This window comes from Triturus cristatus, chromosome 7 (assembly GCF_964204655.1).
Source record: "Triturus cristatus chromosome 7, aTriCri1.1, whole genome shotgun sequence".
Classification (NCBI taxonomy): Eukaryota; Metazoa; Chordata; class Amphibia; order Caudata; family Salamandridae; genus Triturus; species Triturus cristatus.
Genome location: NC_140590.1, coordinates 1,269,104,777 through 1,269,125,267, shown reverse-complemented (window position 1 = coordinate 1,269,125,267; position 20,491 = coordinate 1,269,104,777).

Below are 20,491 nucleotides of genomic sequence, written 5' to 3'. Positions count from 1 at the left end.
TTTGCTTGAATAGGTTCAGTCTTAGCGTCTCAGCATGATTTATTATACCAGGTTGTGGGCGTGTCCTCTCCAATGTTTGCCCTCATTCGATCACAAAGTGATTCCTCAGGCTTTTAAACATTGGTCGTGGGCTTCGGATATCGCACTCAATATCTCAGCTTCTACTAGCTGGTCCATAAGCACTAACCCCTCCATGCTATTGGCAACTAATCTGTAAATCTCACTGATTGACTCCTGGGAGTATTTTAAACAACTTAATTTAATCCTGCTTTTATTACTAGTTTATTACCAGTCTTCTGCCAAGGGGCTCACATTGGAACTATATTGTGCACTGTGGACAAACTCAACTTGAGAATCAGGGCAGTATGATTGCCATCAAAGTGGGGGAGAACTAGCATGTCAATCATGAGCAGCCACAATTTGACATCCAGCATTTTGTATTGTATATTAGGCTAGTGTGACTTGGTCTAATAAATGTCTGGTTGCCTAATTTGTTGGAAATTGATCTACCATTGCATGCCTGAAGACCCTGATGTAGGTTAAGTGTGTTAATTTGGACTGCAGCAGGAGACCATCTCTTGATGAGAGGAATTTCTAACTCAGGGATAGACCAGGCAGCATCTTCGTCGGCCACAAGGACCTGGCTGTCAACACAGGGTTCAAATTGACAACTGAAATCCCCCACACAATTTTCCTTGCAGAGGCTGGGAGTGTGGGTATATGCCCATTTAATATATCTACAACTATAGACTCATTTGGATCCTCAGTTGGTCTGCAATAAATACTATAAATATAGTATGTTACATCTGAGGTCGTTTTCAAACTAAGGCACAAAATGTCAGGGGAGTCCATATTGATCACTTTCAATGAGCCACATGTGGAATTTCTAGCTCAAATCATTAAACCCCGGGAGGGCTTGCCCTTCCCAGAGGATGTGGCCACTTTGTAAAAATGTTCGTACCCTACACGATGGAGGGGCTGTGTAGACCATGTCTATTGAAATATACAAAAGTCATGTTGGTCTATGAATTCACACCAATCGGGAATAACTAGTTTGGATGCCAGCCTAGCTACATTCCAGGAGACACATTTGGTATGCTTAGTCCCCTCAATGTGAACAGTCTTGTCTGGTTAAGCGGTATGTAAGATTATTGTGGCTGAATAAGAGGACCCAGCAGGATCTAGTATCTCCGACAGCATTGGGTGGGTACCACAAATACTTGGAATGACTTGGCCTAATTCGGCTCTATCCAATACAATGCCCGAGTTACCATAACCCACAATGGGAATGGTATGCACAACATCCCTATATGTACCATTTAATTGGGGAATCTTTTCCAGCTGGAGTCTTTTAATTCCTTCACTAGTATGAGAAAAAAGGGGCATGACAGATAGACCCAACCAATTCTTGTAGTTGGGGTGCTTGTGTTTGACTTACATAAGTACTGAACTTTTTCTGGCCCATCGTTGGGTTGTGAACGACAGTGTCCCTCGCCAGGTTATGTACAACAATGCCCACATTTTCAGCCCCTACATTATAGGTGGTGTATTGTATTCTATTCAGTGGTAACCATAATAAAATTTAGTAGACTGGCCACTAGGTAATTCTAGATTTTCATAACTTTGGATTCTGGTTTCAAACTGAAAAGACCTCCACAAGATCTCCTTCCATCAGGAGCCCATTCAGACTGCCATACTACCTGTTAATAAGAAGTGAACCTTTTGATGAAGCATGCCACCATTAGTGAGGGAGGGCATTGCTTTCTAAAAAAAAAAAAGCCACTTCTTGGACAGAGGAGGATCTAATGATCCACTTTCTGTATAGGTTCACCATATATTTAGTTATTATAACTTGCAGTTTGGACGGATGCATAGTGGAGCTATTCAAAATTCTTGCACTCTTCTTTGGTAGTTTTGGTACTGGTGTGGATATTAGACACTTTCTATGGGCATCAGTGGGTGAAGTTCCCATCATTTCTATGCTCCCCTCAACTTAATAAAACTCATTGGTTGAAAAGGGAAAAGCATTACGTGTCTAATGGCAAGGAGGGCGGGTAGATGCAAAGTGAAATGACAGCAATGGAAATTTGGCCTATCTCTGGCAAAGGTTAGTGCTGTTCCTTTCACTAACATTGCTAGAAAGTCATCCTTTTGCCCAGTTCATCCCCATTTTATGCTGAATGATACTGGTCATAACTGACTGACTGTACCCTGGGCTCTGCTAACCGGGCCCAGGGCCAGTGGTATGTTTAAAAAGGTACATGTAAATGGTTACACTTACAATTGTCATTGACAGACCCTATAAATCCCTAGTATATAATAGGTCTAGGGGATTAAAACTACCTACAAGTCCCTAGTATATAATAGGGCATCGACGTTTAGAGGCCCAGTAGATTTCCTGCTGTCCTTTTAAAGGCACCCTGGCTTAGCAGATTTTGCTATAAATAAATGTGTGCAACCCAACTTTGCTGGTACGGGCACTTCAAAAGTGACAATCTACCTTAGTTTGACGTTTTAGGCATAACCAAGGTCTCATCTAGGTGTCTCAGGGGTGGGGTGGCCTGTAACTATAAGCAGAGACCTTATAAAATAGGTTTTATATGCCCATTTCATTTTTCCCCATTGCAGATACTTAGCTCCATAGGCTAACATTGCAATATTTTATTCAGGTATAACTATAGCTAGGAAAGGAGAAATATCATTCAAGGACTTAAAAGATTGGTATTTATGAATTCAACAACTTGCCACTGTTGAATTTATCATAACTCGTACAGAATACAAGTTATAGAACTTTCTCTTCTGCAAGTCAAAATCCAGCCTCGTAGTCATCTTTGCTGATTGGTCAGCCTTAACAGGCTTAGCTAGGCTGCTTTGATTAGGTGATAAGTGACCTGGCCTAAGCAAAGGTTATCTGGTGGAGAGAGCTCTGAAGCTGAGGATGATGAGTCCTGCAGAGGGGGCTGGGTAAATCAAACTGAGGTCAAAGAGAGAGCAGATCAGTAAAGTATGCCAGATGTACCGACCCCCACATCCTGTGCCAAAGCTTGATGGCAGGTTTAGGACAGGAATTCGCAGAGGTCAGAGGGAGGAGAGCTAATGGAAATTAGCCACACCACTGTGGGTTGCTTTAGCTAGCTCTTACTTCTCTGGAGAGAAATCATCCATGTTTGATTTTGGAAGTGCATTGCATTGTGGGACAAGACGATGACACATTTTGGAGGAATTTGTCATGCTTTTGGTTGGCGCCCAGCATCTCACTGGACAAAGGTGCCCCCTGCTTGTCGTCCCTAGAACACTGAATAAATATGTTAGAGCTTGCATAGTCTCTCGGTTCTGCTGGCTGAAACCACACAGTAAAAAGGAGTTCCCTGCTGGAATCTGGATTTACACCCAAAGGCCTGCAGTCTGAATGACTGCACCATCTAGAAATACAGGCCTGAGGACTGAGCCTTGCTTTAAAGAAGGGTTAAGGAGTGGACTCCCTGCAAGCTACAGATTAACAGACCCCAGCTGCATCATCTCCAATACGAGTACCCATTCTGGAGTGTGTCCAGTGGACTTTTAAGGATTTGGCAGATGCATTGTGGGGACTGTGGACCAGACATCCCAGAGACTATATAGGAGATTCCAGTCCTTTGGATTGGTGAGTTGGGCACTTGGGACCTAAAAGGAGACCTTAAGGAAGCACCTCCTGAAGTTTGGAGAACTTTTGTGAAAAAGCTCCATGAGACGACCGACTCGACATCTAGAGTCAAGCCAACTACCTTCAACTGTGACCCGGTTAGGATTTCAGGTTCAGACCACTGAAAGCTCTATAGCTCCAGACTTCCAGGATCTGACCGGGCCTTGTGAAATGTCAAGCTGGCGAATCCTCTCCGAATCCGGCCTGCTGTGGAGGCTAGAGCGACATATTAAGAAAAAGCTCTAGAAAAGTTTCTAAGAGTGAAGGTAAGATTTTGACCAGAGCCTCCTGCTTGTGTATCCAAACAGATCTTCATCGCAGACGGCCTTAAACTTTGACTTTGGCCTGGTCAAGCGCGACCAGATGTCCCAGAGTGGTGCTATATGTTTTTAAGCACTATAAAGTGGTTAATCGGTTCCTTACATTGGAGTTTTTTCATTTTGGTGTCCATTTGTTCATAAAAATACTTCCTATCTTTATAAATTGATGTGGATTTGTATTTTGTATTGTGTTTTATTTATTTGATGAAATAGTGTATTTAAATCCTTTTCACTCCTGCCTCCTAAGTTAGACCTGACTGCTCATTGTCAGCTACCAAGGGTTGAGCAAAGGGCTAATTTACTGAGACCTTTACTGGACCCTATACCATGTTGGTGGCCTTATTACTAGTGGTAGGTGCATACTTACTCCTACCAATATCCCGCTTTCCAACAAAAATTGATTTTGTTTCAAGGTGCACACACCACACACGAGTAATGACTTAGACCATATATTTACCTCATTTGAGTCAATGTGAAAGGAAAGAATAAAGTATGGTACCCCCAAATTGTGCTGCTAAAAGAAGAGAAAATACCAACCAAGAAATATTATGCTTCTTATATTTTTTATCTGTAAGTGCTCCTGTGACTCTATTACGCATAGTGTTCTGGGGCTCTGTGGGTATTTGCACCCGCTTCTCATGTGCCCGGGGTATTTTCATATGTGTGGCCCCTTATATAATATAGACCATGTCAGGACACATTTTGTGCTAGTGCAAACACAAGGGGGAGGTAGTTCATTGGTAGAGAAACCTTTTCTGTTATGCTTGTGGAGTATTAAAGGGGCAGGCATAATGGCAATGAAGTCATCAGGAGTCGCATTGACTGTGCACTACATATGGTGTTGAGAACAGTGCAAATCCCAAAGGTGCCCTTTGTAACGGTCTAATGAACCCACCGATTTTTTAGTATAATCAGGCGCACTCTCCTGGCCTGCACCAGGTGCACTGTGGTGAAAAAAGCAAACGTGCACCCTGTTTATAATTTGTGCCCAGGGCTCTTTGAGCTTACATGTTTCTTATAGAGATGTCAAGTGGACACAGACGGTTAACTGACACCTTTTTATGAGAAAGTCCTTTAAAGCGTTCACAGAAGTGAGAAACTGTAAATCCCCTAGCTCCTTGCTGGTGGGGAAGGGTTTTTTTAGGGTTCATTTTTCTTTTTTTACAAAGGAGCACAGACAGTGGTTTTGTAGATATGTGGGGTCCTTTTTAGGTCTCGCCTAGCGTTGCAGTATGAATGCGCTGCCATTGCTTTGCGAGGCATGCAGCATATACTGTAGTGTGGAAGCTTTGTGGAAGTTCCGCCCAATCTGTGCCGATTGGCTTTTGTCTTAACTGCTGCCTTCTGATTGGTTTGAGGCTTGTGAGTCCCTCCTCATTCATCACTTGTATCTTTCCACGGCTATTGGCCCCTTTACTCCTGACACTATTTTCTTTTAGGTGTCGCCTAGCGTTGCAGCGCGAATGCGCTACCATCGCTTTGCGAGACATGCAGTATATACTGTAGTGTGGAAGCTTAGTGGAAGCTCCGCCCACTCTCTGCCCATTGGCTTTTGTCTTAAATGCTGCCTTCCGATTGGTTTGAGGCTTGTCAGTCCCTCCTCATTCATCATTTGTATCCTTCCACAGCTATTTGCCCCTTTACTCCTAACACTAGTTTCTTCCCTGTCTCCCCACCCCACCCCCCACTCCCTCAGTCTATAACTTCTCACCCTCCCCTGCCCCCCCCCCACTCCTGTTCATGTTTTCTTGCCTTCTGGCACTTCCGTTTTCATCTTTATTATTGCCACCTTGAAATATGCGAATTCAAGATGCGTGCTGTACAAAAACTTTTTGTGTTTAATGAACTAGATTTCAATGTTACTCTAAATATAATAAGACTCGAGGCAACATTCGGGGTATGCATGGCAACTGACGCCTCTTAGTTCACAAATGGCATTGTTGTTAAGCAGGAGGAGCGGCAGTGTTTTAACTCATGCTTAAAACGAGTACTTTTAATAACTTCCTCTCAATTCAGTGCTATGATCTTGTGTACTGAGGTGAAGCGCTAAAGAAATGCATTTTTTTTAATTCTGAAAAAACATTATCGCACATTTACATCATGTTTACTGTAGGATTAACATGCCGATCATTTTCACGGCTCGCCCACTGGCTCGTATACACTTGGCTCGCGCCAGCTGGCTCTACTTGTTAATTAATATATTGTCTGGCGCACCACTAACAAAGAGAGATGAATGGATACATGACAGTGAGCCCGGTAGATGGTAGAGAAATAGACTGGTGCAGACAAACAGACAAAGTCAGTCTCCATTGCCTCACGTCAGAATCATCTCTTTCATAAACCTGGAAATCTGCCGGCAACTCCCGCATGCCCCAACCTCATCCCCCTCACCTATTCTTAGCAGAAGCGGCAGAATCTGAGCTGTGCCCTGCTGGTGCAGAGGACCACAGTAGAGTCTGTAGAAGCACTGGGATTCCTAGCCTCTCCGGACGGGCACCTAAGCCTTCCGGGTGCCTTCACACTTAGGATAAATGAATACATTTTGTTCTGTGCTTTAGTCGCCCCTCTGTGAGCACTGTCTGGTAGATGAAGCTCTGTGTTAATAAACACATTCAGAGATGTGGTTGTGTACAAACAAACAACAGCCACAATACCGTACGTTTTGAACGTGTAGTTAAATACCTGCTCATCGAGTACCTCATTGGCTGATCATTCCATGGCACTACCAAAATTACATTTGGACACATTTGCTCAACTGTAAAACACTCCCTTCTATGGGTAATTTAACAACACGGGGCTTTGGGGTTAGGTAACCTACTTTGGATGCTGTGTAAAAGAGGAAATACAAAAATTAATGCAATAAAACTAAGCAACCAGTACTGTCTAAAACACTGCGAAAACTGACACGCATTCTGGCATTTTGTTTAGTTAATGTCGATTTTCCCATAGATGCGAATAAAGTACTTATCTTAATGAAATCTGCACACTTTTAACTAATAGCACTGGGTGACCTTTGACAACTAGACAATGAATACATTTTTATGTACCCCCAAAGCCCCCTTCCCCCATCCCCTTGGCAAACTTCATTGCCTCCCAGTGTTTGGGGGATAACTAAGATGCAGGAGAGTGAGTCCAATAGTCTAGAAAATGAAAGGGAAGCCCGGATTCAGATTCACATGCTCTGATCCCAATCGCATTGGTTAGTCTGTAGGCACTACTTTTATTAATGAGTTTTGCATTAGTAAAGTACCACGGTGTGCATGTGTGGCGACACTTCACCCATGAGGTACGTGTCAAGCAATTGTTGACACAATTCACACTTTGCATCTTTTTCAATATATTTATTACGAAGTGCAGGACCTTTCCAAGGGATTTTGCACACTACATACATTCACTCCAAAAATAAAACGTGTAGGTAAAAAACATTGCCATTTACTATGTCAATAGCTCTAACTCACAAATGCAAGACCTATTTGCATTGCAAATGCTTGTTTAGGCAGTGCCATAGCAAATTTTAGTGAAGCAGGGGCAGTGGCACCTGGGCCTAGGGGTGTAATAGGCCTCTTGCAACCCAACTATTGCTGCTTTCTTAACTAGAATTGCAGTTGGGCCCATTTTCTTGCTAGGAGTAGGGCCCTGGGGCCCCAATGCTGTACAATGTTGCTTCAGACATTGAAAGAGCAGGGGAGGGAGATGTCAAGACTGCTTTTTCTCAAAAGGACAGCCTGTTTCTTTTTCTGGCCTCAGGCTTTGGAGTGATGGCTCAGTGCAGGGGGCACAAGAGACAGCTTACATCACAGGGTTGAAGCCATTAGAGGTGCAGCAGGCAGAGTGGCATCAAGGAAATACGACATACAAGCCATGGCAGTATTCACACTGACACTTCTCAAGAAATACAAAGGTTTCTAGCAAATGCTCGGTCAAGCACAAGCAAAAACTCAAGGGCTTATTTCAAGCCCATTGCGCCACAGTTGCGTCACTTTTATTGATGCACATGCAGGGCAATGGGCTTCCCCATATTTATAAGGCCATGTAAAGTTACCCTGCGTTTTTTTTCATGGCCTTGTACATATGTTTCCCTTTCATGCATAACTCTACATGAAAGGGGCGTTCCATGGGTGTTGTTGTGGGTGTTCCCATGCAACATGCATGGAGCTTGAAGCATTTCCAGATTTACAACATTTTGGAAACCAGGGAATGCATCAGCATTCTGCAGCACACATAGAAAGAGGAAAATGCCTTTAATTCGTGTTTTCGTGCAGGAAGATGTCCCTCTCCGCACAAAATCAATCATCCCTCAGCCCAGGCGCCCTTGCAAAATGATGCTAGGGTGTCTGCGCCGGGGAGAAGGACAGGAATGTACTGTATCTTGTTGATACAGTTCATTCCTGTCCTTTCATTTTGATGCACAGCAGCGCAGCAGGAAGGCTTGCTGCGTTGCCGTGCGCCAAAATGTTGTAAAAAAAAGCCCTCAGACACAAGCTATGTGTCACAGTGTCGTTTTTTACCAGATAAAGTGCCTAGTAACCATTAAGATCATTCAAAATGTATTAAAACAAGCATTTACAATGCAATGGTCTCGGCATTGGTAAAGTTAGAGCTATTGGCATTGCTCATGACATTATTTTTGTTTATGTTTTTTGTTTTTAAAACATTTAAAGAAACGGCATTGTCATGAGCAATGCCAATAGCTCTAACTTTAACAATGCCGAGACCGTTGCATTGTAAATGCTTGTTAAGCACGGAATGGTTTGCACAAAATCACTGCCTATGCATAAGCCTCACGCCAGACTCGAACCCGGTTCACTCCGCTTCCAAGTCGGACGTGCGTGGAAATCCCACCCAACATATTATAACGCGTCAGCGTCCCCTGCGTCCAGAAATTACTCTTCGTATTATCGCGCTTTTGGGTTGTGTTATGGTTGGTTACTCCGATATTTTGATTTATTTCAGGAAATGGCGTGGTTTTCAAGAGAGTGCTTCCCGCCATGTGTGCTTGCATGGCGCTCTAGGCAGGCTCTGTGTGCGATAGAAACATGGCATTCTTTGAGCAGCGGGAGGGGACGAGAGCCCTCCCTGTCTGCCTTCAGACGGTTGGCTTGTTGTGTGCTCAGCCAGTGAGTCAGAGGGGTTTAAGTGCACCGGACATGAGCCACCCAAGCTACCCCCGGGCTACAGGAAGTGTGAGGGGGAAACCAGCAGCAGCTGAGCCACGTTACCGAGCACTGAGTGCAGCGCGCAGCTGCAGCCATATGGAGGGGCGTGCAACGGGCGGCGATGTTGATTTTTAAAGTTTAAATGGCCCATCCCTCCCCCTCTCAACCTACTTTGCATAACGTGGCAGTTTCCAGCTGAATGTCAGATTTTTGGGGGGGAAATAGGAAGAGCTGCTTAGGTTTCTGTTAGTAGCAGCTTGGCCAGTCACTCTGCGAGTTTAAGGAAAGCATGTGGGGAAAAAGTGACAGCCGAGCTTTCTCTGTCACTGCGATTTCGCAAACAAGTCATAAACTACCCAACCACTCCCCGTGACAAAGAATGAATCAAAATAATAAGAAGCGCCGCGGAGGGGGGAAGCCGGCGCCTCCTTTGTGACCTGGCTTTTTAATGGCATGGTAATCTCCGAAGAGTTTTTTTTTCTTTCTCTTTGCATTTCTGCCTGAAACATCCTCCGCTTTCTTGTCTGCGCTCTCCCCTCCTCCCGGGGGTGGGCGCACTCATCCGGTTTCACCGCGCCAGGGAAAGGAGGCGAAGTAGAGGGCAGCTGTCAAACAAGAGGGAAACAAAAACAAGGCAGAGCAAAAGGCACACCACCGCCTTTCTCTGAGGCAGAGCAGAAATGCCTCGGAGAAAGGCAGCGGCATTTTCGGATTCGGGGGCGTGTTTGTCTTTTCTCTCCTCCAGCCATTGGCTGGAGGAGAGAATGAGACTTCTTGCAAAAAACACGCCCCCCGATCCGAAAAGGACGGGGCCTGATCGGAATGACTGACCTCTTCTCCAATGGCTGGCCAGCATTCAAGAGGCCAGCCAATGGAGAACAGGGGAGAAGAGGGGCGGGTTCAAGCCCCTCTTCTCCAAGTCATTAAATCTCGGAGCTAGACTGCGCAAGCGCAGCCTTCGCAGCCGAGACCTAAAAACTGGCTCGCTGTGTCATCTTCTGCACTTTCCTATAGTCATTAGAGGGCCAAGCACAGTGCTTATCACTAATGGCGCTCAATGTGTATAACTTCTAATTAACATCACAAGAGTAACCACCACCCTTATAGGTCCTTAAAAAAGAAAGAAAACAAATTGAATACCTTTCAAAAGAGTGGCAACAGGGCCCAAGTGTTAGAGGGGCCAACTATAACCAAATTTCTTCTGTCTCATTACCCAAAGTATTCTTCCTTGCTTATATTAGGGTCCATAGCACCATGGCTGTGACAGAGTTGCTTTGGGTCTAGGAACGGTCAAGAGGAGTGGGAAATAGAAGCTGAGCAGCCCCTTTAAAGACAACTTAAAGACATTTTCGTTTTGGCCTCAAAAATATGGCCCAGATGGGGGTATTTGGTGAGCTTAGGCTCTTTATGTTTTAGCAAGGGCAAAGGCGATAGCCTGCTTCACATGGAAGTAGCCATCATGGGTTTCGCAGTTGCAGTGGCACTGGGGCCCAGGGGTGGGCAAGACCTACTGAATCTCAATTATGGCTGGCCTAAGCAGGGAGAGAGTTGTAGGGGCTCTCTTTCTTTTTACATTGATGAGGCAGCCCGTTTCATGCTAAGAAAAGATGGTCTGCTTTGTAGAGACATAGCTGTTCTTAGTGCTGTTGCTTGGGGGCCATGGAGTGTGAGGGGTTCATGCCCCACCCCTCCCCCCAATTAAGTAAAGCAGTGTTCTTCAGTCACTTCCTGTTTTCATTGATGCATTTGCTCATTCAAAACTCTCACATTAGTGTTGGTTATGAACAACCCCGGAAATGGTTTCCTAATCCCCACTCCCTTCACCCATTCCTGCCCCCACTGATCCTTGCCATGAAGCTTGGATCGGGGTTCCACGTGTGCTTGGGACAAAGAAAGATTGAAGACTTCTGAGAATGTGAAAGAGGAACTGCTAGCCCAAAATTGATGGCGTACCTAGATGTGCACTAACCTAAATGCCATGCCTGTATGAGTAGAGTCGTGCATCAGCACAATGGTTCTGAAAGATACAATCAGTTCAAATGCACCTAACTATGGGCACCGCTTCAATGCGCGAAAGAATGACCACAGAGGAGAAGCCGGCAAATCATCACTGTTAATCCAAGACAGTGGCTTTATAGCAAACCAGATGTGTACTGTTTGCAAAGAAGCAGAAACGACTCCCCATAATATCAATTTGGATATTATCTACATTGGTAAACTGTGATCAGTGTCAGTGGACAACGAGAGTCACTGTTTCCAGTTTAATCATCGAGCACTTCTCAACAAATTCCTGTCATTGTATGATTCGTCCAGTGAGTATGTTAAGATGGCCAAACGATAATCAATTCGGACAGGCAGACAGAGAATAATAATCCTGAAGGCATAACGAGACAATTCATGCAGAGGTGGAAGGTAGACACATTGGTAAACCTACCTTTTGCCATCGTTGAATTTCTTTCTTTAAGTAGCCAGAAGCTGACATCCTTCTTGGCGCCAAAGTGCTTGTTTTTCCAGAGGTTAAAAATATCCCCATTATCCACCAAATCCATCCGAATGCATCTGCAAAAACACGAGGCTTTACTCATTGACCTTCATGTCAGATGGTTGGGAAAACATGATATTAAACAGCGCTGAAAATGAAATTGTGAATCCGTCCTCCCAGAGTGAGAGTCTGTAACTCCTCATGCATCTGTCTTCCTTCTGTACCTCATTGGGATTTCAAAGACGAGCAAGTTACTTACGTTCGGTAACGCATTATCTGGTAGACTCTAACTAGCTGCAGGTTCCTTACCCTTGAATTTCCCAGGCTTGAGGCTGGATCCAGAAACTTTTGCTGATCAACACCCCTTACGTGCGCAGTCGAGTGACTCCATTTAGCTCAGCGTGATGTCGTCGGCGTCAGTTATGACGTTGCTGTGCCTATATAGGCGCTACTCAGGTGCACGGATGTCAGTACTTTCGTTTTTTCCACACCAGAAACGCAGAGCCACGAAGTTACTGATAATGTGCAAAACTAGAGCCCTGAAAAGGGGAGTAACCCTAGCCCTAATAAAATCAGTTCACAAAGCGGGTCTGCAGGGACCATCAGTTGTCCTAAGCCAGGCGTTGCGCCTCAAGACCATTGTCGTGGAAATTGATCTGTCCAGCGAATCTGTCATATCAAAGCAACACTGTATGGTGAATTTTGCTGCATTCCTCCCGTACTGCTTAGGAGAGAACCGCCCAGGCCTCCTCCGGGACTTGTGGCATCACTTGCGCAACCGGCTCCAAAAGGGAGTGTGAGAAACGGCCCAATAAGCATGCGGTATTCACCGACCGCAATGCTAGGCTGGAGGAAGAAAACATCTTCTTCCCAAATGAATCCAACGTCTTGGATTCCCTGTCCGGAGGGGCTGAAGGGATGTAGAAGCCTGCACCACCAAACTTTCAGGGGTGGGGTGTTGGCTAAGGATCTTTGGGTCACCCAGAGCAGAGCGATGGTGGCGTGCAATTGTCCTATTCACAGGAGCACCTGTGCTAGGCTTGGACCACTTGCTTGAAAGGACATCAGTCAATGCTTCGTTAAAGGGCAAAGGGGTTCCCAGGTGGAAGACCCGGGCTGGAGCACTTCAATCAGGAGGTTAGTCCTGACCTGCATGGAGGGTAGCTCTAGCCTTAGCTGCCATTTTAACCACCATTGCATAGGACGCTCCCTCCTCCGTAGCCACAGTTGGTGGAGAGAGCATGCCAGTATCTGGAGAAGTGTCCAGTCCACTGGCTTCCCCAAGTTCCCCAAACCAGTCTAGCTGCTCTGCAGACTCATCCTGGTGTTCCAAAGGGGCCATAGACCCCTCCCATTCCTCTCACAAGCCTAGCATATCCTCAAAGTTCTCAGGCAACAACTTAGGGCCCTGGGTTCAATCGGTGTCGGAATCGGCATCAAGCAATGTCATTCCGATGATGTGTCATCTGGGATAAGGATGGGGCTGGTGCTGCTGGTGGGCACCACCGGCAACAAAGGCACCAACTTTGGGTCTAACGCTGGAAGAGGTCGAGATGCCACAACTGGCATCGACCTGAATCTGGGATCGGAACTATGAGGACCCGCTGTGGCCGGAGCCGACCGTGTCAAACCCAATGGGGCCCCTTCCGACTCTGCGGGGCCCGAGGACTCACCAGAGGGGTCGACCTGCTCAAATATGCGGCACATGGCCTTGTAAAACTCTTTAATTTGAGTGGAGGGTCGCCCTGGCTCCCGGAAAGTGAGGGAGGCGTGAAGCCAACCCAGGCTCATGTGCCGCAGAACCGTGCCTAGAGCGTCAGTGCTCCTTACCTCTTTTGTTGACGGATGACAGCCGAGGTGAAGATGAAGTCCGCTTGGACTTCTTCTTCTTGTTCCTCTTCCTCGAGTGTCCCGAAGATCTCAAGTGGGGCGAAGTGGGTTTGGGCTCTGGGAGTGTTCCAACGACCTCCTCTTCTTCGATCGGGACCGGGATGTCCGCGGAGTCTCGCTGGATGGTGTCAACTGCTGGGCCACAAGGAGCTTCATGGCCCGCTCCAGCAAGGCCTTTACAGCCATAGCCAGGCAGTCCAAGCATGACTTTGAATCATGGTCACGCTTGAGACACCAGAGGCAGACGAGGTGGGGGTCGGTAACTGACATAATGCAGTGACAGGCACTGCATGGCTTGAACCCTGTCTTCCTCGAAGACATCCTTGCACATAAAAGAAAAAATCTTCCAAATCCGACAAAAAGTGGTGAAAAAGCCTGTCAAAAAGCAACAGAGCGGTAGCTGTTCCCAGATCCACCCTTAACTGGTGCGGAAAGAAAAGAACTGACGTCTGCGAGCTGGGGTGGCGCTATATAGGCACTGTGATATCATAACTAACACCGATGACTTCACACGGAGCCGAATGGAGTCACCCGATGGCACGCACAAGGGGTATTGCTCAGTAAAGGTTTCTGGTTCCAACCTGAGCCTGGGAAATTCAAAGGTAAGGAACCTGCAGCTATAAGTCTCTCTCCGATTGGTCCTCACTCAATAACTGCAGTCTGATATTTAATTTCAGTGCAGACCTTAGTGCATTTGCATTTGTAATAATGTTGCCTTTCTAAAAAGCAAGGCTACTGTAACAGAATATCATAGTCAAAATATTGTCTCACATAAATATTGTGTCCTAAGTATTGTTTTAAAAAATATTGCCTCAATGGGGATCATAAATAACATTTACATCTAATGGTACGACATTTAGATGTCAGACCATATTTCTGGCTATGATAGTCTGACATGCAACCCTCATCATCAGCTCAGCAGCACTAGTCATTGGACGAAGCAGTCTGCTGATATGATGGTTATTGTGGTCCCACTATTGATTGGTAAGGGTCCCGGGTAGCTGTAGCGAGAGTGTTTGTTCATCCTTTTCGGCCCCTGTTGAGCACTCTAAGAGTGGGAGGAATGTGTGCAGAAAGGATAGTCTTAGGTGTGGTTCAGGAGCTCACATTCTGGGTGGAGGATTCACTGTTGTGAATTGGTCTGTGATAGATGAAAAAGTCGTTAGAAATGCTGCAGATAAGGTACGTTGTATTACGAATATGTTCACTAGTTTGCTATAATATTTTAACATTTTGTGGCAACTTAATGCTCATAAATTAAAGTGCTGAATGACATATTTTTCCTTCCCACTGCCTTACCACCTCTACTTAGTTGGAACAATGGAGGTTTTCTGTTGTAGATATATAAAAAAAGCCCTACCAAAAACGCTTGCAGTTTTTTCTAAGCAGTACTGGTATGTGATATCTCATGGCATCTCATGTAATCTTACAACTTCCAGCTAGAATATACCTGCTATATTTAAAACGAGCCACCTCAGTACTTGATCATAACACTTTGAACACTGGGTTACTACATCCAGTTCAGTTCAGTTCATATGCTTTTATTCGGTATGTAAAAAATACAACCATATAAGCAAACAATTATGACAGCATAAAACATACATAAAGTAAAAATAAGATCCAAGTGTAGAATGTAGAATACATGAATCCTTAACGACGTCAGTAGTTACCATCGTAAACATTGCAATAATGGACAGTTTATAAATAGATTTACAGTACAATATCTCTAAATTCCATCAATCCTAGGGTGCAAGTTACGCAGAATATACAGTACCAAGATATTTAGTGCATAAACATTTAAAGTGCATGTACCCGCTTAAAGTGTCATGTGCAACGTAAGCCTAAAATATATAAAAAGCCTAACAAATCTATATAGTACAGCTTACTTGTAAATAACATAAGATATAGCCAACTTTAGATTCCAGCAACTAATTAGTGCAAAACTTCACGGTATGTATGGTACCAAGATATACTAGTGCATGGGCTGCTGCCCTCTACGAGGTGTCATGTGCAAAAAGCTTTCCAAAGTGCAAAAAGCATGTAAAAATACCCTGAAAATAATCAGAGAACTAACGATTTCCTGATACTAATACATTTTAAAATGTAAGATGCTGTAAAAAAACAAATATCAGAACTGTTTAAAGATAAAATTAGTTTCATAGCGGTTCTAGTAGTGCGCACTTGATATTTTAGAAAGACAGGTTTTAAATAAAATTTCCTAAAATACATATAAAATTTGCAAAACATTAAGAAATGACAACAACTCTGTGTGGACACCCCATCACAAGGGCACGCAGATTTGGAACCCTTTTTCATATCGGGGAATGCCACCAAATGGTGGGCTATTCCTAACCTCATCCGTGTTAAGGCAAAGCGGTGTGAATTTCTTGTTACTTCGGTAAGATATGACTGAAAACCCCTGTTATAATTCTGGTCCCGGTAAAATCTGAATGTGGGTTGTTTTGAAATGGCACCTTCTCTGGCAGTTTTGACAAAGGTAAGAAAGGTAAATTTGAGCTCTTTTTTTGGAAGGGAAGCTACGCATTCAGGATCCAACAAAATATCATAGTGGAACAGTAAGTTATACCAGTGACGAATATAGCAAAGCCAGGGGATGTAAAGGGAGTGGTCCAAATTCATACAATCTCTGATAATGGATTGGGTAAATAGTGTTTCGCTTTTTATCCATATCGAACGCCAAAGTAACAATGGACGTAGGGCGGCTAAGTCTGTGATATACTCCATACCTACTTCTAGGTGAATTAGCTGTGTGGAGGCCGAAGTGGGTACACATAGCAGGCGTGTGAGGAAACTATTCTCATCTTTTTGTAGTAGATTCCCACTGTCGTGTCCCCACACGCCAGCCCCATATAGCGCAGAGGACACACACCTCGCGTTGTAAATTGCAACCATATCTTTAATTCTTCGCTCACCTAGTTTAGTCGAAAACCTAAAAATACTATTTATACTTCTGGTCATTTTAAAATGTATATTTCCATACTCATTGGTCCAAAAGTTATACCCAGGTAACAAAACATTTTAACTGACTGTATTTTAAAATCATCTATAAAAAAAGTCCTTGCAGATTTAACTTTCTTACCACAGATCATGGTAAAAGTTTTGGTTTTATTTATTAAAAGTTTCCTCTCTTTAATGAATACTGTAAAGCTATCTATTAAGCGTTGAAGTCCTAGTTGTGTGCGAGATAACAAGACAGCATCATCTGCATAAAGCAGAATTGGGATAGCCTCGTGGTTTACTTGTGGTGCATCTGCTGGGATCTTTTTTAAAATGTTGTCAATTTCATTTATAAAAAGCGAAAATAATAATGCTGCTAAAACACATCCTTGGCGAATGCCTCTTTTCACCTGAATATTGGAAGTGCACTCGCCGCTGGTGCCGTAACGTACTTTACATGATAAGGTTTGATAGAGTCGGGCTAAAAAGTATATTATTTCCTTGGGGGCGCCGGCATCAAGTAAAATGGGCCATAAAATTGAATGATCTACAAGGTCAAAAGCGCTGCTTAGATCCGCAAAGCATAAAAACAGGTTCCCCTTTTTTATCTTAGTATATTTATTAATAAGCAAATCTAAGTTAATACATTGTTCTAAGGTCCCCATGCCCTTTCTGAACCCATATTGGTCTTTAGTCAAAATATTATTTTCTGTAGCCCAGGTTTCTAACCGGCTCAGCAATATCCTACTGATAATTTTGATGGATGAATCCAAAAGAGAAATCGGGCGATAATTGCATGCCTCGGATCTTGAACCTTTCTTAGAAAGGGGAATGATTAAAGATTGACCCCAAGTTAGTGGGAGATCAGTTTCAGTAGCAGCATTAAAAAACCGTAGTAAAATAGGTGCCCATAGATCCATTTCATTTTTGTAAAAATCTATGGGTACACCGTCAGGGCCCGGTGCCTTGCCCCCTTTGCTATTTTTTAGCCCTTCGTATACCTCATCTAATGTTATTGATAAAGATAAAATTGGCCACATCAAAGCACTACAGGAAAAGTCTAAAAGCAACCTGTCTGGGTTAAAAATGGCGGAATAGTGTTCAATCCAAGCATTGCATTCCACGTGGGAAGTTATATCAGGAATGTGGTTGTCAGTTTTTAGAAACGGACAGTTGATGGTCTCCCAGAAAAGTTTGCTGTCCTTTGTATCTGCTGCCTGATTGAGCTTGGCCCATGCCTCTGTCTGTAATTCTTTTTTTCGCATTTTAAGGGATAAATTATACTTGTGGCGGAGGCCCTGGATGTTTATAGTGTCTCTTGGTTTAAAGCCAAGTGCTTGTTTCAGATTATACAAGGCTTCAGCACAGTGTTTATCAAACCAACCATTCGTTGACGTCTTGTTCGGGAAATATTTTTTCCTAGTTAAAAGGCCCTCTATAGTTTCGTTAATTATTACCATATTCGTGAGCACTATACTCTGTTGGGCCTCATCACGCAGGCAATAATCAATTTCTTGGGAACATTTCTTAACAACTTCCCTTTGTATCTTTTGAGGGTCTACACCAGCCCATTTAATACGCATACCATTTGGCCTTGCCCCTGAAATGTTAGCGATGCAGGTAGTTGTTATTGGAGTTTTATTCCCCCAACAAAGCAATGTTATCGAAATGCTATTGTGATCACTTAAGGGTTCTTCAAGTATCCATCGATTAGAGAATCTAGCATCATTAGAAATCAAAACGTGATCAATATTGGTACTAGCATTCCTGCCCTTAAAAGTCGGAAATTTAATATTACCCCTCTTCAATGTACAGTTCAAGAGCTCCAAATTAAATTCGGCCATTAAGTTGTTTAGTGCTGTCCCATAGATGTTGTGGGGGAAGTGAATGTTTACTGTATCATCTGAAATGTTACAATCCCTCATATAACCACAGGTGTTACTTAACGCTTGGGGGCACATTTGGAGATTAAAATCGCCCACCCATAGAATAGTAGCAGGGTTACTTAAGGATACCAGATTTTCCTCAATTACCTTTCCCACAGCTGGTAGTATAGAACTCTTGGTAGTGTCAAAAATGCTATTGTAATGATTGATTAAAATAAGATCGTTCCCCTTACCCATACTAAGCCGCATTATCTGGGTGTGGTTAGCAATTGATGTACAATTCAGAATTTTACACATAGGTAACATTGTTGACACAAGAATCAGCAATCCTCCCTTGGCCCTCCCTGAATTAGATTGGATGGCGTCCGCCCAGTAAGACACATATCCTTCTATAAAAACACTCCCTATGTGCCAAGTTTCTTGCAAACATATCATGTCGTAACCCCGAGCGATGAATTTTCCCCCAGAATAGTGTGTCCAGTTTCTTACTTAGACCGGCAATATTCCAGGTCATGATGTTGTATCCTTCATCCGTGTTGGAAAGTACGGGATTATTTCCAAGATTATTACTAGCTACAGATACCCCCGTGGTTTCATTGTTTTGCTCAGATGTAAGAAAATCAACACTTTCCTTAATTACAGATTGATGACTATCAAAAGTGGGGGTATCAACATGATTATTACATTGTGGGGATCGCAGAACCTTAAGTGGCACCTTAGATTGTGTTTGAACCCCAACAAATGCATCTTTCTCAACGTCACTTCCAGTGTGGTTGGATGTTAGCTCAGAAGTTACCAAGATATGGCTTAACTGGGGTGGCAGAATTGTCTCTGTTGGGACAGGGACAATTTGCAGCGTATGATCGAGAGGGTTATAGGGGATATCCGCAACATTCTCTTTTCCAAGTCAATCATTCTCCTCCAATGAATCTAGGATCTGATATCTATTGTTAGTCTGGATCTGGAAAACATTCCAAAGTTTAGGGGGGTTAAGAAACTGTTTGTGGTAGTGAAGAGGGTTGCTGGTGTAACCTAGATTTGCTGGGGGGATAGTATCCATTAGGTGCCTATAAAAGTAACCTAGAGGTAGAAGGGTTGTATTGTACTCCCAGCTGGAGGGGGGGGAGCATTGACCAATGTTTTACGTACCCAGTCTGTAGATCTAAAATTTATGATTATGCAATCTCCCCTAAAGCTCTTCTTTAGGGGGCCCACCCAACCCACCCTTTGTGTCATGATAATCTGATTTGCCCCTTCCATAGGGTAACCGCAGTTTTTGGTCAGCCAGCTTAAAGTTTTGTTTTTTAGTGCTGTATGGTTTTCATATTGGGCCGGCCTTAGACTTGGAACATTTGCAAGGATCGCCACGTAGGCCCCGCACTCCGGTGGCAAATTTATAAAGGGGGAGGCTTATTTTTGACAATGACCGTACTATCTAAATTAGCTGTGTTCTTGGTAGTGGTGTTGATAGTGGGTTTATTATTACCATCAGTAGTGGGCAAAGGCGAGGTAATAGGTAGCTTTCTGGGGGTAGTGTTTGTCGTGGGCGGATCATTATAAGTGGATTCAGTTCTCCCAATCCGGTCCAGGGTAGGTGCATTTGATCTAGGTACTAAATTTGGACTCCTGTTGCCCTTGCTGCCTTTGCTCATGTCCTCCCCATTTCCCCCGATGTTCAGGGTTGGCCAGGGATTATTATGCTGTGGGTTTTTACTCAGTTTTTCTAGGCTACCACTTAATTTATGTACCTCTCTTGCCAAGTTATCCACCTTTTCAAGCAAAGCTCTTAGTAGATCGATTAATTTAGTATATAAGGCTTCCATATTTATAGGCGTGGTAGTCACTTCGGTGTGTTGCTTAGGTCTGGTTAAAACTGAGCTACCTTTGGTACCTATTTTTTTATCCCTTTTCGTGGGCGATCTTCCATGCCCCCGAGTTTTCATTTTTGCCTCCCGGGCCTCATTGTGGTGGCCGGGGGGGGAATTCGGGGTTATAACTGTGGCTGGGAGTATGGGGGTACTTGACAGGCAAGTTGTATCAGGATTAGCAGGGACCTTGGGTGATCCTACGGCTGCCGTATCTTCTGTGTGTTGTCCTAGTACAGAGATACTTTCTCC